This window comes from Castor canadensis, chromosome 2 (genome assembly GCF_047511655.1).
Source record: "Castor canadensis chromosome 2, mCasCan1.hap1v2, whole genome shotgun sequence".
In the NCBI taxonomy this organism is placed as follows: Eukaryota; Metazoa; Chordata; class Mammalia; order Rodentia; family Castoridae; genus Castor; species Castor canadensis.
In genome coordinates, this window is record NC_133387.1 from 87,112,224 (window position 1) to 87,128,594 (window position 16,371).

At 39.7% G+C, this 16,371-nt stretch overlaps 1 protein-coding gene across 2 annotated transcripts in view; it reads right to left on the reverse strand.

Moving 5' to 3' along the window:
• Jazf1 (JAZF zinc finger 1) overlaps window positions 1–16,371 on the reverse strand; it is a 303,551-nt gene that overhangs the window by 245,672 nt on the left and 41,508 nt on the right. The gene's annotated exons all lie outside the window — the stretch shown is intronic.

Genomic DNA, 16,371 nt, shown 5'->3' on the forward strand with positions numbered 1-16,371 from the left:
AAGCTATAATTTTTAAAGTAAAAATGTGAAAGCTATAATGTTCTATGGCAAATGCCCTTATACTTCAACACTAATTCTCATCTATCTTAGCATCCTTCAAGCTTTATTCAATCCATAAAGTACATGTTATATTGTCATTAAAGGTTATAAAATTAGTGTAGATTACTTTTTAGAAGATTATCACTCATGTATACACATACACACAGAGTTATAAGCAGCATATCCTCCAAAAATAGGAAGGGGATCGGTTCCTATAGAGATCACTCATGAATTAGACACAAACTAGAAACTTTCCATAGGGAATCCTAGTGCCAGATAAATAACAATGACAACAGAACAATCTGACATAGGAAATAAAGGAAATATGGGAAAGGGGCATGGAGAATTCCAGGAGTAGAAGCTTACTAGTCATGGACAAAGCATAACTTCTAAGACCTAGGAGGTTTCTCAAAGAAACAAGAGTTGAATTGGAGGCCAAGAGCCTTGTGAACCAAGAGACCATGCTACTCCTGGGCTATGCCCTATCTCCTAACCCTCTCCCACCCTCCAAGAAGTTGCTGCTTCCCAAGGCTATCTGCAGGACACCTCTCAGAAACCTGTTCTCCAATGTTTGGATGATTTCTAAATATCGACCTTTCTTCAGCCTGCAAGAGTCTAATGGAGGTAACTCATCTTTTAGCACACCTAAGTATCTAACACTAACCACCAACATGCACTGCCTCTCTCCTCCAACAAGGCCCTAGCTTGCTTCCCCTATCCTTGTCAATAATATTAGCATTTTGCAGCTTGCCTAGATTCCTTAACACCTCAGACATTGGGTATTCCTGACTCAATCCTCCTTTGACATCCTAAGATAACCATTTACCAAGTCCCCCTTAATGACCCGCCCCCCACAACCTCCCACCCCACCCCCACCATCCTCCACCCCTTCTGTTGCTAGTTACCACTATTTCATGTCCTTCTTGTGACCTTGTATCTACTTCTCCTACCTGCTTTCTTGTTTCTTCTTTCCTCCATTCTACATGTGCCTGCCATTTACCTTTCCTAACTAGTACTTTCTCAAAAATGTTCAATGATTCCCCATTACTTATGTGAGTGACTGAAATCATACCATTAATAATTTCATTTGTTCAAAAACTATTTCTTAGGTACTCACTGTTTTAGGCTTTGAGGAAAATCAATGAACTGACCAAAATTCCTGCTTAATCTTGATCTTTACCCTTTTTCTGCCCCTCACTCTACTAGACCCTAACTGCATCTACATCATCAGTTATATTCTAGTGAATTAACATATTCAACAATGCCCTACAAAGACCTAACATGTTGTATTAAGTAGTGAGCAAGAGAGATATAGTCTCTTCTGCTCACCCCACCTCTGACCTTCCTTCATCTTCTTACTCCTTTCCTCACTCTTCTAAACCCTGACACTGTAAATACAAAGCTCAAACCCTCCAGCCTCCACAAAGACTCTTCCCAACACCCAAGCCCATAGCAGGGACTGTCAGTCTCTTTCTATCTTGGAATAGCACTTAAAAAAGTGTTAATGGCTTTTGTTTGTTTGGCTTTTTTACTTCTCATGGGTTTAATGAAACTCTGTAATTATAGTAGAGGTCTTAAAGGACACTTGTTCTCTTCTTTGCACCCCCTAGAATCCCATAATGACAGAACTAAAGGAAACCTTTGAAACCAGTATACCAAACCCATCTGCCTGAGGAACTTGAGACATAGAGAGCTTAATCATAATAGTGCTAAAAAGAAGTGAACAGAAATATGAATGGCAGACTAGCAGGCACTCTTCCCTAGGGACAAAGATGTCTGAACAATTAATTCTATGCAGTTCTTCCTCCTGGTGTTCATGCATGTGACCTCAAGCTGTCCAATGAATTGCACATAGCTCCTGCCTAGCTGAGGCCTAACTAAGCTGGGAAAGTCACGCCAAGTGGCAGATTTGTCCAGCTCTATCTGCTGCCCTCTTTGCAGGCCTCACTTCCTGCAGTACTTGAAATTTCTATGGTGCCAGCAAGCTAGATCCAAAGTCCATACATTTTCCAGATACCAAACTGCCCTGCTCCCTTTACTTCCTACCACATGCAGTCAGGGCTTCCCTCACCCCACTATGGCTGGTGAGATGCCCACGCTGAAAACCACACAACTCCCTGAAGGAAGCAGCCAGTGCACCCTGTGGAGGTAAAATGGAAATGCAATTTAAAATATATGCAAGTGCAAGTATGAATAACCTTATTATGATATAACCAAGAACGGGCTGGCAGAATCCAGAAGTCATCTACATATCTGTGAAATGTAGCACAATGAGTAAATGTTAAAATTTTAACATGAGCTACATTTCTGTATCCATGTGATTTCTTCCTCATCACTCATATGAAATTCAAAGAGGAATGTATAGTCATGTTTTCATTACCTCCCACCTTATGCTCCCTCCCTCCCTCCCTTCCTCTCTTTCCTTCCCTTCCCTCCCTCCCTCCCTTCTTCCTTTCCTCCCTTCCTTTTTTTCCTTCCTTCCTTCCTTCTTTCTTCCTTCCAGGCTGGCCCTTGAACTCACAATCCTCCTGCCTTGGCCTCCCAAGTGCTGGGATTATCTATAATATCAATAATGTCTCTTGAGGTTTTTCTTCAGTTTCCTAAAAGTGAAAGGCCAGTTATCCTTTGCTTCAGTTGAAAAAAAGTCAAATGTAACAGAGGAGTAGTTGTGCACACAGCCAATGTAGATAAGAACATCCCATGTTTGTCTATTTCTTTGTGGGATCGAGAAGAAATTACAGCATTCAGTAGGGAGAGATTATGAACCCCACAGTCATTGAGTCAGATACCTTGCAGGTGTTGTTTCAGGTAGCTGTTCCAGTTTTCACAAATAAACCTGTATCCTCAATTTATAATAATACTTTGATCTTGTGGTCTTTTGGTATAACTGAGTCCCACAAATTTGGAAGCTGTCAAAACTCTCCCAAGGTAGCTTCAGACTTATAGAAGACTTTGGTGCCAATTTTCACATGGACAGAACACTCTTCAAGATCAAAGAATACTCTTTGCATTCATGAAAATCTTTTTTTCTCTTTTTATTAACTGATATTGTTTGTACTTTTTTTTAAATGAAAATCTTTGGAATATAGAGAGTTTCTATCTAGCAGCAGCCAGCAAGTGGCATTGTTTATATCTATTTCATTAAATGAACTATGAGAAGCAAGGGGAAATAAAACCATTCTAAGCTCCCATTTTTAAATCTTCTTCCATCTGACTGTAGCTTCATTGGGGAAAGAAAGTATGCCTGAGTCCAGACCAAATGGCAACATCCAGTTCCAGCTTCTCTTCTCCTTCCTCCCCTGAGAACAGGACATCTTCCACTGGATCCAGACAGCCCACCATGTCTGGAACGTGTTCTGCAGCACAGCTCATATGAGTATCTGAACCCTGCTTGCCAGAACTTGGCCACTGTGACCTGGGTCAGCCTGACAGTAACTGCTGACCCCAACCAAGGTCTTTTGGAACTCTCCTGCTGCAAGTGGGATTGGTTCAGGCAACCAGGGGTAAGGTTGGGCCAGCAAACAGAATTTAAGGGACCCTCTCCAGATGTGTAAAGGAAGAGGAAACAGGATGGGGGAGCAGCTGGGTCAGAGCTGTCCATGCAGCCTGCCTTTTCTCAGCACACCAGGTCTGAAGATATGAAATACTAACATGCCATTGCTTCTAAGGGTAGGTTAATCCTAGAACATCAGCCAGTGACAGCATTCATTTGTTCTTCATTCCTACTCTATGTCATGAGCCCCTGTGTAAGCGCAGGCAGCTCCACCTCCACATGGCAAACACCCAGTTTGCTAGAACCCAATGAAGTATGAAAAATTCCATCCTGGAATGATGGATTCTTTCATGTTAGTGACATTTCAGGCACAACGAACTTCTCATTTCCTGAACACACCAATCTACTGATATTCTCTCTGCCTAAAAATGCTTCTCTTTCCTCTACCAGCAGAAATCAGTTCTATTTATTCTAAAACATACAGATATCACTTCTCTGGGAAGCCTTTTCCAACTGCCCCAGTCTTCTCAAAAAGACCTTCTAGCTGCATCTCCCTCCACTCTCTCCTCACTCTCTCCTCACCAGACTGCCCTTTTCTCTGCTCCTTCCATGTTAAGCTCCTCTCTGTTTTAGGACCTGTGCATAGGCAATCAACTCTTGTGAAATGCCCCTGTCCATATTTCAACTCATGCCCAGCCTCAACACTGCAGCCCCAAACAGCTCACTCTTCCATGGAAGTCTCATTGCCTCCAAATTTACTTCAACCTCCCTGGTAACCCACCATTATTTTCCCTCATAGCATTATATGCCTCTCCTTCCCTGCATTGTCAGAGCCACACTGGCAGACCATATTATTTGATTAAAGTCTTTTCTCCCTAGATTGTAAGCTCCATAAAGTAACTAGCACAGTGGCATACAGCAGACACTCAGTAAGGATTAGCTAAATGAACTAAGGACATTTGCCACACTGTTTTGTGTTACTCTAGCTCAGTTTCCCATTTGTACACTGGCCCCAAAGCCTGGACCATGCTACCCATATCAGAGCCAAACACTTTTCCAAAGTTCATTTAAAAAGAGAAGTGGGCATTTATCCCTATCACTTACACCTTGTATATCCACATCTAAAAATGAGGAAGGGTAAAAATAAGGATTTTCAGATCCTAAGATTGATGTTCCTCAAATATTACTCAAGTCAGGAAAACATGACCTTAGAATATGTCCAAAAAGGTTGAAATAATAACCAAAATTAAGGGGAGTAGTATTGAGTGTTTATGATCAACTCTGACCTAATAGAAAAGTCATAACTGAAGAACCCCATTTCCTGCCTTCTTTCCAGCCGATGTTTCAGCTGTTTTGACTGCTAAGCAAGAGCCAAACAGAGTGAATGAGAGTTAACAATGTGCAATGTGCCTATTACGGGCTGACTGCTCACCCAAAATTCATTTGTTGAAGTCCTAAGCCAAGTACCTCAGAATGTAAATCTATTTAGAAATAGAGCCTGTAAGGAGGCAACTGGGTTACAATGAGGTCACTAGCATGGTTTCTAATTCAACTTGAATTACAGCAAGTGTAGAGGGGACTCAAAAGAGACCATGGTTGTGCGTGCACACAGGCCAACCACATGCGAATGCAGTGAGAAGGCAGCTATCTGCAAGCCAAGGCAAGAGGGAGCCTCAGAGGATACCAACACTGCCAGCAACTGACCTTGGACTTCTCATACATAAGAAAATCTGTTTCGATTGCTTAAGGTAATACCTAGCCCTAATGCACTAGCACAGTACCCAAGCTGCTGTTGAGCAAAAGGGAAAGGACACCCACTGGTTTCCAGTTCTAGCTGTGATCTCCCCAGTGCTGTCCCTGTCCTATCTTCTTTATTTGATAAGTAAGGACACGGAGACATAGAGCTATATACTCCTTTGTTCTTTATCTTCAGAACCAGAAGACCAAAGATATAAACCATAAAATACAAAAGCATATTCTTTTTGCCATTTTAGCCCTTAAAAAAATGGGTGAGATCAGCATGTAACTAAGTTGAATAACCAGATGCGTTTGTATGCACTGCCCAAAGAAAGTGAAATACTGTGAAACAGATGAGAATAGGAATGAATTTTGCTTTTTTAATGAACATTTTAACCAGATCAATGCTACAAAACACTAAACTACATAATGTCATTCTTATCAACTGCAATTGCCCTGATGATTGGCTCAAAGAGGTACAATAGTAACTAAAATGTACTGTTTTCTTCAAAAGAGCAGGAATCTATCATGTAAAACAAATTCATAAATTTTTAATTGCACTGGATAAAGGACAGAACCTGGTCTACCCTACAAACTATGAAAGGCACAGAGAAATAAAATGCAGCTGAATGCTTAACCAGCTGTCTGTCACATTCTGAATAGTGCCTAATATTCTAATTATTAGTCACTACACTGAGACGGGACAATTATAGAACAGGGAAGATTGGTTTAAATTTTTTTGTTGTTGTTGTTAACCCACAATTTGGAAGGCCTTTACAAATTACAATTTCAGTTCCCATAAGCTATTAAGGAAGAAAAATGATTCAGTTCCCACCCTAAAGCACTAAAAACTGCTTTGAAGTTGTATTGACAGATATGACTAACAATTGTAATCACAGAAATACATTTAGTAAAACGATAATTTATCTGTCACAATTTACTGAGGGAGAAAAAATACAGCATAAGTGGCTGAACTGTGAAGATAAATGAAAGCAAAGACAGATCCCAGTTTTTAATGAAATGTGGAGCATTATTAATTGGTTTCCTAGCAACAGCCAGGCTAAAATTACTTAATATGTCTGCTCAATCAGATGCAAATTTGAGTGTTATCCTTTAAATGTTGATTATAGTTGTTCCTTTCAGATGCAAATCCAATGTGTAAAGTGAATGTAAATGTTGACAATGCTAATACAAAAAAAAAAAAAAAATCCCCCGATTAACATCATTCCGGTGTTCCTAGCACCAAAGCCCAGAACCTTCCCTTGGAAGACCTCAAGCTGCCTGGCTGCTGTCTTGTTTGCCATAGTCCTTTACCTGTCCTCCCTGTCGGGTCTCAGCACTGCCTCACTCCAGGGTGAGCATTAGAGATGGTGAAGCAAGTGATATTACTGGGTCTTGTGGATTTCTCACTAGTGGTACATGACAGATGGATGATACTTTCAGTTTAGAATTCAATCCAATGATGCAAGGGGACTGCTAGCCCAAGACCAAAGTTGATCTCGGTATAGTTTTGCAGATGAATCCAGACTTTTGTGTGAATCCATCAGAGTAGGGGCCAAGCAGTGAAATTCTGCCAAATAAGGCAGCCTTTTTCAGTGGTTCAAGAGTAGCATGTTCCATAGTCAGTGGTGGTATCAAAAGAGACTAGAGGTAGGCAGAATGTATATTTGAGGAAAAATCTAAACAAACCTCTAACTTCAGTAGGGTACTGTGGCTCATACCTATTTATAAACCTAGTTGGGAGGCGGAGATCAGGAGGATGGCAGTTCGAGGTCAGCCTGAGCAAAAAGTTTATGAGTCACCAAATCAATAAAAAGAGCTGAGTATGGTGGCACATACCTGCCATCCCAGCTACACAAGAAGGAGGATTGTGGTTCAGGCTGTCCCAGGCATAAATGCACGATCCTAGTTGAAAAATACCTAAAGCAAAAAGGGCTAGGGGTATGGCTCAAGTGGTAGAGCACCTGCCCAGCAAGCATGAGACCCCGAGTTCATACCCCAGTACCACAAAAAATCAAATCAAACAGAACAAAATCCTTTAACTTCACTTGCTTTTAGTTGACTTAATAAAGAATCACTTTAAATTTTGGAAGACAAACAGCTAAGTCAATATAGTCTCCTACTAGATTTGTTGCAGATAACACCTCTGACATGTGGGTTGTGATAACAGTTAACCTAGGTTGTTTTTTAGGGACTTGAAGGCCACTTAGCTGAAAGCACCGACTCTGTACTTGGACTTGTGAATGTCCAGTAGGTGACTAAAACAGGAGGCCCAAACTTGACCTTTATATTCTATCTGTCTCCTTTGTTGCCTTAACCTTTGGGTCAGATTTCTGCTCAACTCTGCATGTAGATATAGTAATCATTTAAGAAATGTTTTCTCCAGAACAAAGTTGACCCAAATTTACTTAATCCTTCTTATCCCCTTCAAGGCTGAAGACACCAAGGTAAGAGTAACAATGGGACAATGTTCCATTCTAGGCCATAGGGCAGTGCCTAGAGGTCTCCAAGTCATCAATTCTTTCCTGCTTCCTGCTCCATCTTTGCCTTCCTATAAAGGAAAGGGAGGTATGTAAATACCTGACTGCCCTAAGATGATCTTTGCTGATGATAGCTTCCCATCTTCTTTGGTTTGTTAGCTCTCCAAAGTAAGTCTTTTTCTTTGCCCTAACAACTTGTCCTTCTCAAGTGGTAAGCAGCTGGACCTGGGCTTGGTAATAGATGTAGCCCATTCATAGTCACTATCAGCTGCCAAAGCTACCCTAATAAAAAGCAATGTGCTTGCCACACTTTGACTTGCTCATGCAACAAATGTTTATTGCACAATTACTATTTGCCAGGCAATGATCTAGGTGCTGGAGATAACAGTGAGAGTAAGCAAGAATCTCTATTCTCACCTCTCTTTATGCAGGGGAGTGACAAATACATACCTAAATACACGATCAGTAACATTTCAGGTAGTGAGAAGAGCTAGGAAGAGAAAAATAGCTTAAGGAAGAGAGAGTAGTGGGTAGGGCTCATGGCCACATTAGATAAGGGTGCCTTTTGCACACTTCTAAGTGAAAAGGAGCAAATGAAGCATAGGTGGGGGGTAGCAAGTCTACATCCTGAGGCAGGAATGAGCTTGGACCAGCAGAGATGAGAAGGACTGAGTTAGAAGAGGAGGAAGGAAGGAGTAATAATGTGCCAAGAGCATCTTTTCGATTAGTTCCTAGACCATTCCAACAACACCACACACCTGCATTCCTGACTTGAGGTATTACAGAGACATCACTGTCTCCAGAGCCAATTTAGGGGTATACTGTAGGACTACAGATTGAACAAATGCCTGCTATATAAGAGAGGAAAAAAGAGGGGTCAATGCACTGAACCCTAAAGATCCTTTCTTCTCCATGTCAAGGCCCATTGCCCTTCAACCCCATGAAAAGCTGTGGAACCAGTTGGAAACTACATTCTTGAACTGATCTACCCTGCAGGAGGTAGGACAGCTTTTCTGGCCAAAGCTTATGAGCCTCTAAAGGCTGAAGAATCAATGAACAATTTGCTCAAGACACAAAATTAAGACACCAGGAGATCCCAGACAGTAGTCAGCAGCTCAGGACCTATATTTCAGAAAGTCCTGAAGCTTGCTTTTGTCTAGAATTAAGAGTTGACCTACATTTGTTGCCCTTAACGCAGAGAAACTAAAGCAGATACCTTAAAAGCAACTGAGGCCAATAGGAAAAGGGGAACAGGTACTAGAGAAAAGGTTAGATCAAAAAGAATTAACCTAGAAGGTAACACCCACACACAGGAAATCAATGTGAGTCAACTCCCTGTATAGCTATCCTTATCTCAACCAGCAAAAACCCTTTTTCCCTCCTATTATTGCTTATACTCTCTCTACAACAAAATTAGAAATAAGGGCAAAATAGTTTCTGCTGGGTACTGAGGGGGTGAGGGGGAGGAGGGAGGGGGCGGAGTGGGTGGTAAGGGAGGGGGTGGGGGCAGGGGGGAGAAATGACCCAAGCCTTGTATGCACATATGAATAATAAAAGAAAAAGGAAAAAAAAAAAAGAGTTGACCTACAGCTGCATAACCAGGCTAAGGATCCTCAGACTAATCTTATGAGGGCTAGGTCAAGGGCAAATGGACAGCTCCTTCCTTCAAAGCATGTCACTCTTGTCAGATGAGTCAGATCTTGTGTCTCTGAAGGCTTTGTGCATTATTATTAAGGGTAAATGCCCTTTTGAGAAATGTACTTCACCTTAGGTATAGGTCCTCTCAGAGGATGGTGCGGCTGATTGCTTAATTTGGGGCATTACAAATGCAAGGAACTCAGTGAAGTGGGGTGGGACTTAGTCTATCTATTTAGGGCCTAGAATGGACCTGCTTTGGGAATGGAGACAATGGCATGATTTGGAAGGAGAGTTGTGATGCCTGACTGGATGATACAAACATCTCATCAGCTTGCCCTATGAAATCCTTGCTAACTCTTAGAAACACCACTAGCATTTCATTAAACCTGGGGGTCTAAAAATTAATAGTGCTAGAGTTTGGTTTCATCGAAGTGGAGGTAAATGCCCAAAAGAAAGAAAACATGGACTACCACTTAATTAGAAAGAGGATAATCCTCTTTTGGTAGTGTTTAGTCAGATTTCCAGGAGGCCACATTAAATCTTGAGTTAAAAATCAAACAGGCTGTCCATGTGACTGAACTCCTAGTCAAGTAAACATATCTTCTAGGCCAGTGATTCTCAGCCTGTTGTCCCTGGACCAGCAGCTTCTGCCATACCTAGGACATGTTAGAAAAGTATATTCCCAGACCTGGTCCCAGACTTACTAAATTACAAATCTGGCAGCAGACCCAACAATCTATTTTAACCAGCCCTCCAGGTGCTTCTGCTAAATTTGAGAAGCACCATTCTAAGGCCAACACAGCAAGATGGTATGACTCTGAGTTTGTACTCAGTACCCTCTTCTGTAAATTATTTCAATCAACAGGAAACCAGGGATAGCTGGACTGTATCTTCTGAATTATGGCATTCATTCAAAATAAACACACTAATCGTGTGAATGCACTAACATGACTTTTTTAAAAGAAGGCACCCATTCAGAAAACAAGATACTGATTTATTGATTCCTTAAGATAACTGATTGTTCTGATTAAGGAAGAAGTAAAAAAGAAAAACATTATTCTTTAGCAAACTCAGGTGTGGGGCAGCCTTCTGAGAGAAGCTTTGAGAATCACTAAGTTCTCTGCTCTAATGCTAGACTCTCTTCCATGACCCTTCTGGGCCAGCACTGTCAAGACTCCATCTTAACAAAAGGAGCTCACTAGGGATGGACGGAAAGTTGTTTTCATAATAGAGGACACTATAAATAGCCCCAAAATGCTTGCTGAATGGATGACTCTAATTCTCCCATTTTAAAGAGAATCAGAGAGTCATTTATTCTTTTAGTGTTCCTACAATAAAATGGATGTTATGCAGAAAGTTATTACAAGCTTTCAAGATGAAAAAAATTGAGAAGATGCTTTAACCCTTACAAGATAACTATGAATGAAGAAACCTATGAGCAGAAGGGTGAAGCTTAGACTTAATTACATATGAGAACCACTTGTAATGCCTAATAAAAATGCAGATTTCTTTGCCCACTACCAAACATTTTAATTCAGTTGACATGAGTTGCGGATTCTTTCTTTTTTTTTTGGTGGTATTGAGGTTTGAACTCAGAACCTCACACTTTCTAGGCAGATGCTCTACTACTTGAGCCATGCCTCCAACCTAAGAATTTGCTTTTTTTAAATAAGTATGCCCAGGAGATTTTGATGTAGGGATTTAAATTACCAATTTAGTCACTTCTCCAGTTGTTAAAGGGCTTTAGTAAAGGATAATGAGAGTATTTTTTGATTTAAGATAATAAAGCAATACTATAGCAAAAGAACTACAAGTTCCTTTTTCTGTAAATGCACTTTAAAGTACTTCAGAAAGTTTGTATGTATCTTTCATTCAAGTAATTTTGAATAAGTAACTTTTTATTACAAAAGTTATACATAATCATTGTGAAAAAATAGAAAAGTAAAAGGGAAGAAGTATAAAATAATTATAATCTCACCATCCAGTACTAAGGTGGTAACTTTATTCTTTCAGATAACACAATGGCTTTTTACACACACACACACACACACACACACACACACACACACTTTAAACAGTGGGATGAGAATATATACAGTTATTATGTTATGTGTTTTTTACATTTAATATTAGCAACATCTATTTACCACTTCCTGATTCATTAGATATAAAATGACAGAATGCCTAAATATTAACTGTACTGATAATAGTTTTTAAAAATCAAGGAATTAAAATACTGTTTATGCAGCCAGTACATAAATGCAAATATTCGTGTCACTTGTATAAATCTGCTAAAAATGTTACTATTTTTTTTAAAAGTAATTTAGCACAATGTAGTTTATTGGTAACTTTTACTAGTTCATTACTCATTTTAGTGAATGTAAGACGTTACCTGAGGCCTCTATAGACACATATACAGTGTTCTAATGTAAGCATTCACATTAACAAACTTATTAGATGAAATTTTTCTCATTAAATCCAAAGAGAACCAAAAGACCACTGGAATAATACTGACACTCACCCCATTTTTTTAAACATGCCCTGAGAGACTATGAACTAATTCTTTTCAACCAGGAAGTGGTCAAAGCATATGTACATTTCATATAATACACTCATCAGAACTCGAGAGCTGAATTCTTGCATGTTTATAAATGAGGTATAAAGAATGTAACTTTAGTTGGGCACCAGTGGCTCATTCCTGTACTCCTAGCTACTTGGGAGGCTGAGATCAGGAGGATTGTAGTTTGAGGCCTGCCTGGGTAATTAGTTAGCAAGACCCCATCTTCAAACTAACTAGAGCAAGATGGACTGTTGGTATGCCTCAAGTGGCAAAGCCTTTATTTAAACCCCAGTCCCACCAAAAAAAAGAAAAAAAAAAAAGTAAGTTTAGGTGAGTACCCACAACCACCCTTCCGACCAAGGCATGCATCAGAAATTTGAGACAACTTCAACAATTAATTGTCATGAGAACATATACAAGCCACTTAAATCTTTTAAGTTTCAGTTCCCCATTCGGGAACACAAGGATGCCAATAAATAAACTGTATGCTTATTTACAAAGGGCTTTCTGAGTGCCCAGGGGTGGGACATGAAGTACCACAAATACTCTGAAGTAGTATCCCAATGTCATCAGGAGTCCACCTAGCAACTCACTCTCTGGAAATGGGATTGGCTCACCATTCCCTAGTCCATTGTCTACCACAGTACCCCTCAATTTCCTGAATCCAACAGATAGTACAGAATAGTAAATGTATGTATGTTACCTAAAGAGCAAAGAACCTTTTAATATTTGGCCTGTGAACTACTTTATGACTGAATTAGACCCACAGTTACTCCTCACTCATGAAAAGTCAAGTCTGTACTCTGGGGAATTTTGTGTAACAATTCTCTGTAAATGATAGGGCATGGTCCCAAACTGGGCCCAGTATCACCCTTTCCCAGGAAGTTTCTTAGAAATAAAGACCCTGGTTAAATTCTAGTTAAGGTTTTTAACTTGAGCTTATGCAAAATTTTTGTACACCTTAACCTGTCACCGTAGTTTCTAGGCCAAATTATTCTGGGTATTAAAATCTGTGCATTAGTTTCAGTCAGACTGAGAACCTTCAGTAAAATATGACTGAGCTGTGTGTCAATGATCTAACTATTCACAAAGACAGAAGGTTCCTAAATTATTGCCCATCACTTACCTAAATGAGTCTACCTGAATCTGCATGTGAGCCCAGTCCTTTTGCTTATGGTTAAGGCAATAAAAGACTCCCATAACTTTCCAAAACAATTTGTATTTCACCACAACCTACTCTCCCTACTTAAGTAAAATCATAACATGTACTAATTAGAATTTTTTAAAAATACCCTTAAGGTCATATACAATGTCATCTCTTTCTTCTTCTTCTTTTTTTTCTACATGCATTAGCAAAACAGATTGATGTTTGGTTTTACAGCCTGGTGTTTGAACATAAGACTAAGTTTCTGTACGTGACATTCTCTTATTCATTCAACAAATGACCAAAATAAGCATTTGTCAATGCAACCACAAAGCTAGAGGGCTTATCCCAGAGCAGCATCCTACAATTTTCACAGAATCTTGTTACCACTGTCTTAGAGTCAAATATTACCTTATTTTTCTAACCTCTGGGTTGGGAAACTGGGCTGTCATTCTGCCATAGCATTCTTTCTCAAAAGTTTCCTCTGCTGCAGAAAGGTTGACAGAACAGTTCTTTCAATATACTGTCAGATGTGATTCTTGACATTTGATAGAATGGAAAATGTCAATGCACAAATCTTTCAACTTATTGTACTAAACTATCAAGCCTGGAACATATGGGACAGAGACTGACCACAGAAAGTATTGATTTAAAAAAAAAGAGTCCTTTTGATCAAACTGCCCCTATGACCAGATGTCTCTTGGCTAAAACATTTCTTACTTGGAATTCCATGGAGAATATCATTATATGTAATTTTCCTACTATAGCTGATGAAATGGAATGTGCACATTTTGAAAACACATGAGTTACTGGTCACTTGATTAGCATTCGAGAATACTAATTAGGGTAAACAGTATGTATGAAAGACAGTTAGCAATGAACTCATTAGGGAGGAGGAGGCAAGGCTCAGCTAATTTATATTGACCGCAACATGAAATCAAGTCATGTTCCAGAACCAGAACTCATTAAAAGTGTAGTGGGAGAAAAGGGAGCAAAGAAGGTTTTGCTTAGAAGCTTAAAGACTTATGGGAACAAAGTATCAGGATACCCATAGCTTAGGGGGAAACAGGACTGCTCATAAAGATTTCAAAGGAGTCAACTTCAAGGACAGGGAAGGATTCTTAAGGGTGGTAAGGAGAGGATTAACTAGAAGTTATAAAGCGAAATTACTGCAAAGGCAATTTGAGCTACACATAAGGAAGCAATTTCCAGCTCTAATTTTAATTAGGAGCACAGAATGATCCGTGTAGTGATGACCCTTCATCATTACTGTTATTCAGAATTACCTTGCATCCACATGCATAAACAGTGGAAATTAAACATAGACATGGAAGAAAAAGCACCATAATAATTTTTTAATCCTCTAATTGCAGGTGAAATTTTCCAAATAAAATACCCAAATATAGTTAGCTTTTAATTTACAAACTGTCTCCTCTGTTACTCCCATCCCATCTCTGACCCTTCTCTCTATCTTCTGAATATGAACTCCCTGCTGCGTGGCAGTAGCAGCAGAACAATCATTATGGATGTCCATAGAACCTTCCGGAGAACCTTGGAGTGGAGGGAAGGAAGCAGAAACTGCTTTGACCACTGAGGCATGCTCCCAAGCAAGCAAAGCTGGACTTTCCCTTTCCAAAAAAGTTCCTCCTCCAAACCTGTCAAATGCTTTACTGTCTCTATTTTATCACCCTACTCATTAAACAGAAGACTCAGTTGGTACAAAAAACAACCTTTGAAAATGCAAATAATCTTCTACATGGACCAGATCATATCAGTTATCTACACTATGAATCAGATTTATTTTCCAACCACCACCTATAATCGATTGCCTTGAAGAAATGAGTTTTGATTCAGAATGACTAAAAGAGGGGGAAATACAAACCTTAAATTTAGAAAATGGAGAACTACAGGGTTTAGCAGGGAAGGGGGTAAGAAAATCAAAGAATTCTAAGCTCCTGGTCTGCCTAGATAAAGGGATATAAAGAGAGACATGGCATAAATTATGTTTACTTTTCAAAATCTGCCAGGAGGATCCAGGAAAGTATTACTTCTTCTTCACTTCTTTACTTAGTAGCATATACTTTCAGGATCGAGGATTCAATCTAAGATTAGTACTAGAATTGTGCTTCACCTTAACATAAATGTCTGTTGTGCAGATCTGGAGACCCACCTGTTGTAAAAACTCCTTATTGTGACCCAGTAGGGCTCTAGCTCCTCCTCCTGTTCCAACCTCACTGTGGGCTCACTCACAGTGACTCAGCCAATAGCCATCTGCCTTCTGCTCCTTGAGCAGGCCAACTTGCTCCTACCTGAGGGTCTTTGCACTTGCTGCTTCCTCTGCCAAGAACAGTCTTCTTTCAGAGTTCCTCACATCACTCTGGTTTCAAGAACAGATTTTACCTCTTCAGATGTGACTTCCCTGACCCTAACCAATGTTGTCCCACCTGCCACTCCAATATTCACACATAACTGCCTGACTCTATGGGTTCCATTACCTGTTTTACTTCCTTCTGAGCTCTTAAAAAAACCCATCAGAAACATTATCTTGTCTATTTAATTACTTGTGCATCACCTGTCTTCCTCACTAAAATCCAAATGCCATGAAAGCAGGCTGCAGTCTCTTGATTGCTGCAATCTACCCTTGTATAAAAAGCAGCTAGCTGGTACGAACTCTCCATGGACACTGATTGTTCAAAAAAGAATCTGAACTACTGCTATGTGGAACACAACCTTTTTTTAAACTTGGGGACTGTTCCATTATGAACAGCAACAAAGGCACAGCCAATAAAAATCTCTAACCAGGTATTTGTGACCCTAAAGTCTGAGTTTGGCCTTTATCACTATTTTAAATTTATCAGCATTTTAGCTTTTACTGAAGAACTACAACAGGACCCTGGTTCCTGAGCAGCATCAATGCAAGCTCAGTCTAAGTGATTTTTTTTTTTAATGCCCAAATGAGCTCATTTAAGTTAGTTTCAAAAACAGAACACTATAGAGACAATACAGGCCACATGATAAAGGACTTCCCAAGAATATGAGAAAATTGAAAATATGTGTATATAGGTTTATGACTCTGATAGCACATTATTCAATCCTTTTTATACTATCACTTGTAATCTTCTGTTTTGTATTATGATTATTTATATTCATATTATCTCTCTTGGATTGTAGATTCCTTGAGGGGTGTGTTTCATATCTGATCTTTCTACCTTCCAGTTGTCTAGAATTGGGTTTTATGGATAAATGTGCTCAAAAAACTTCAAACGAACCCACAAATGAC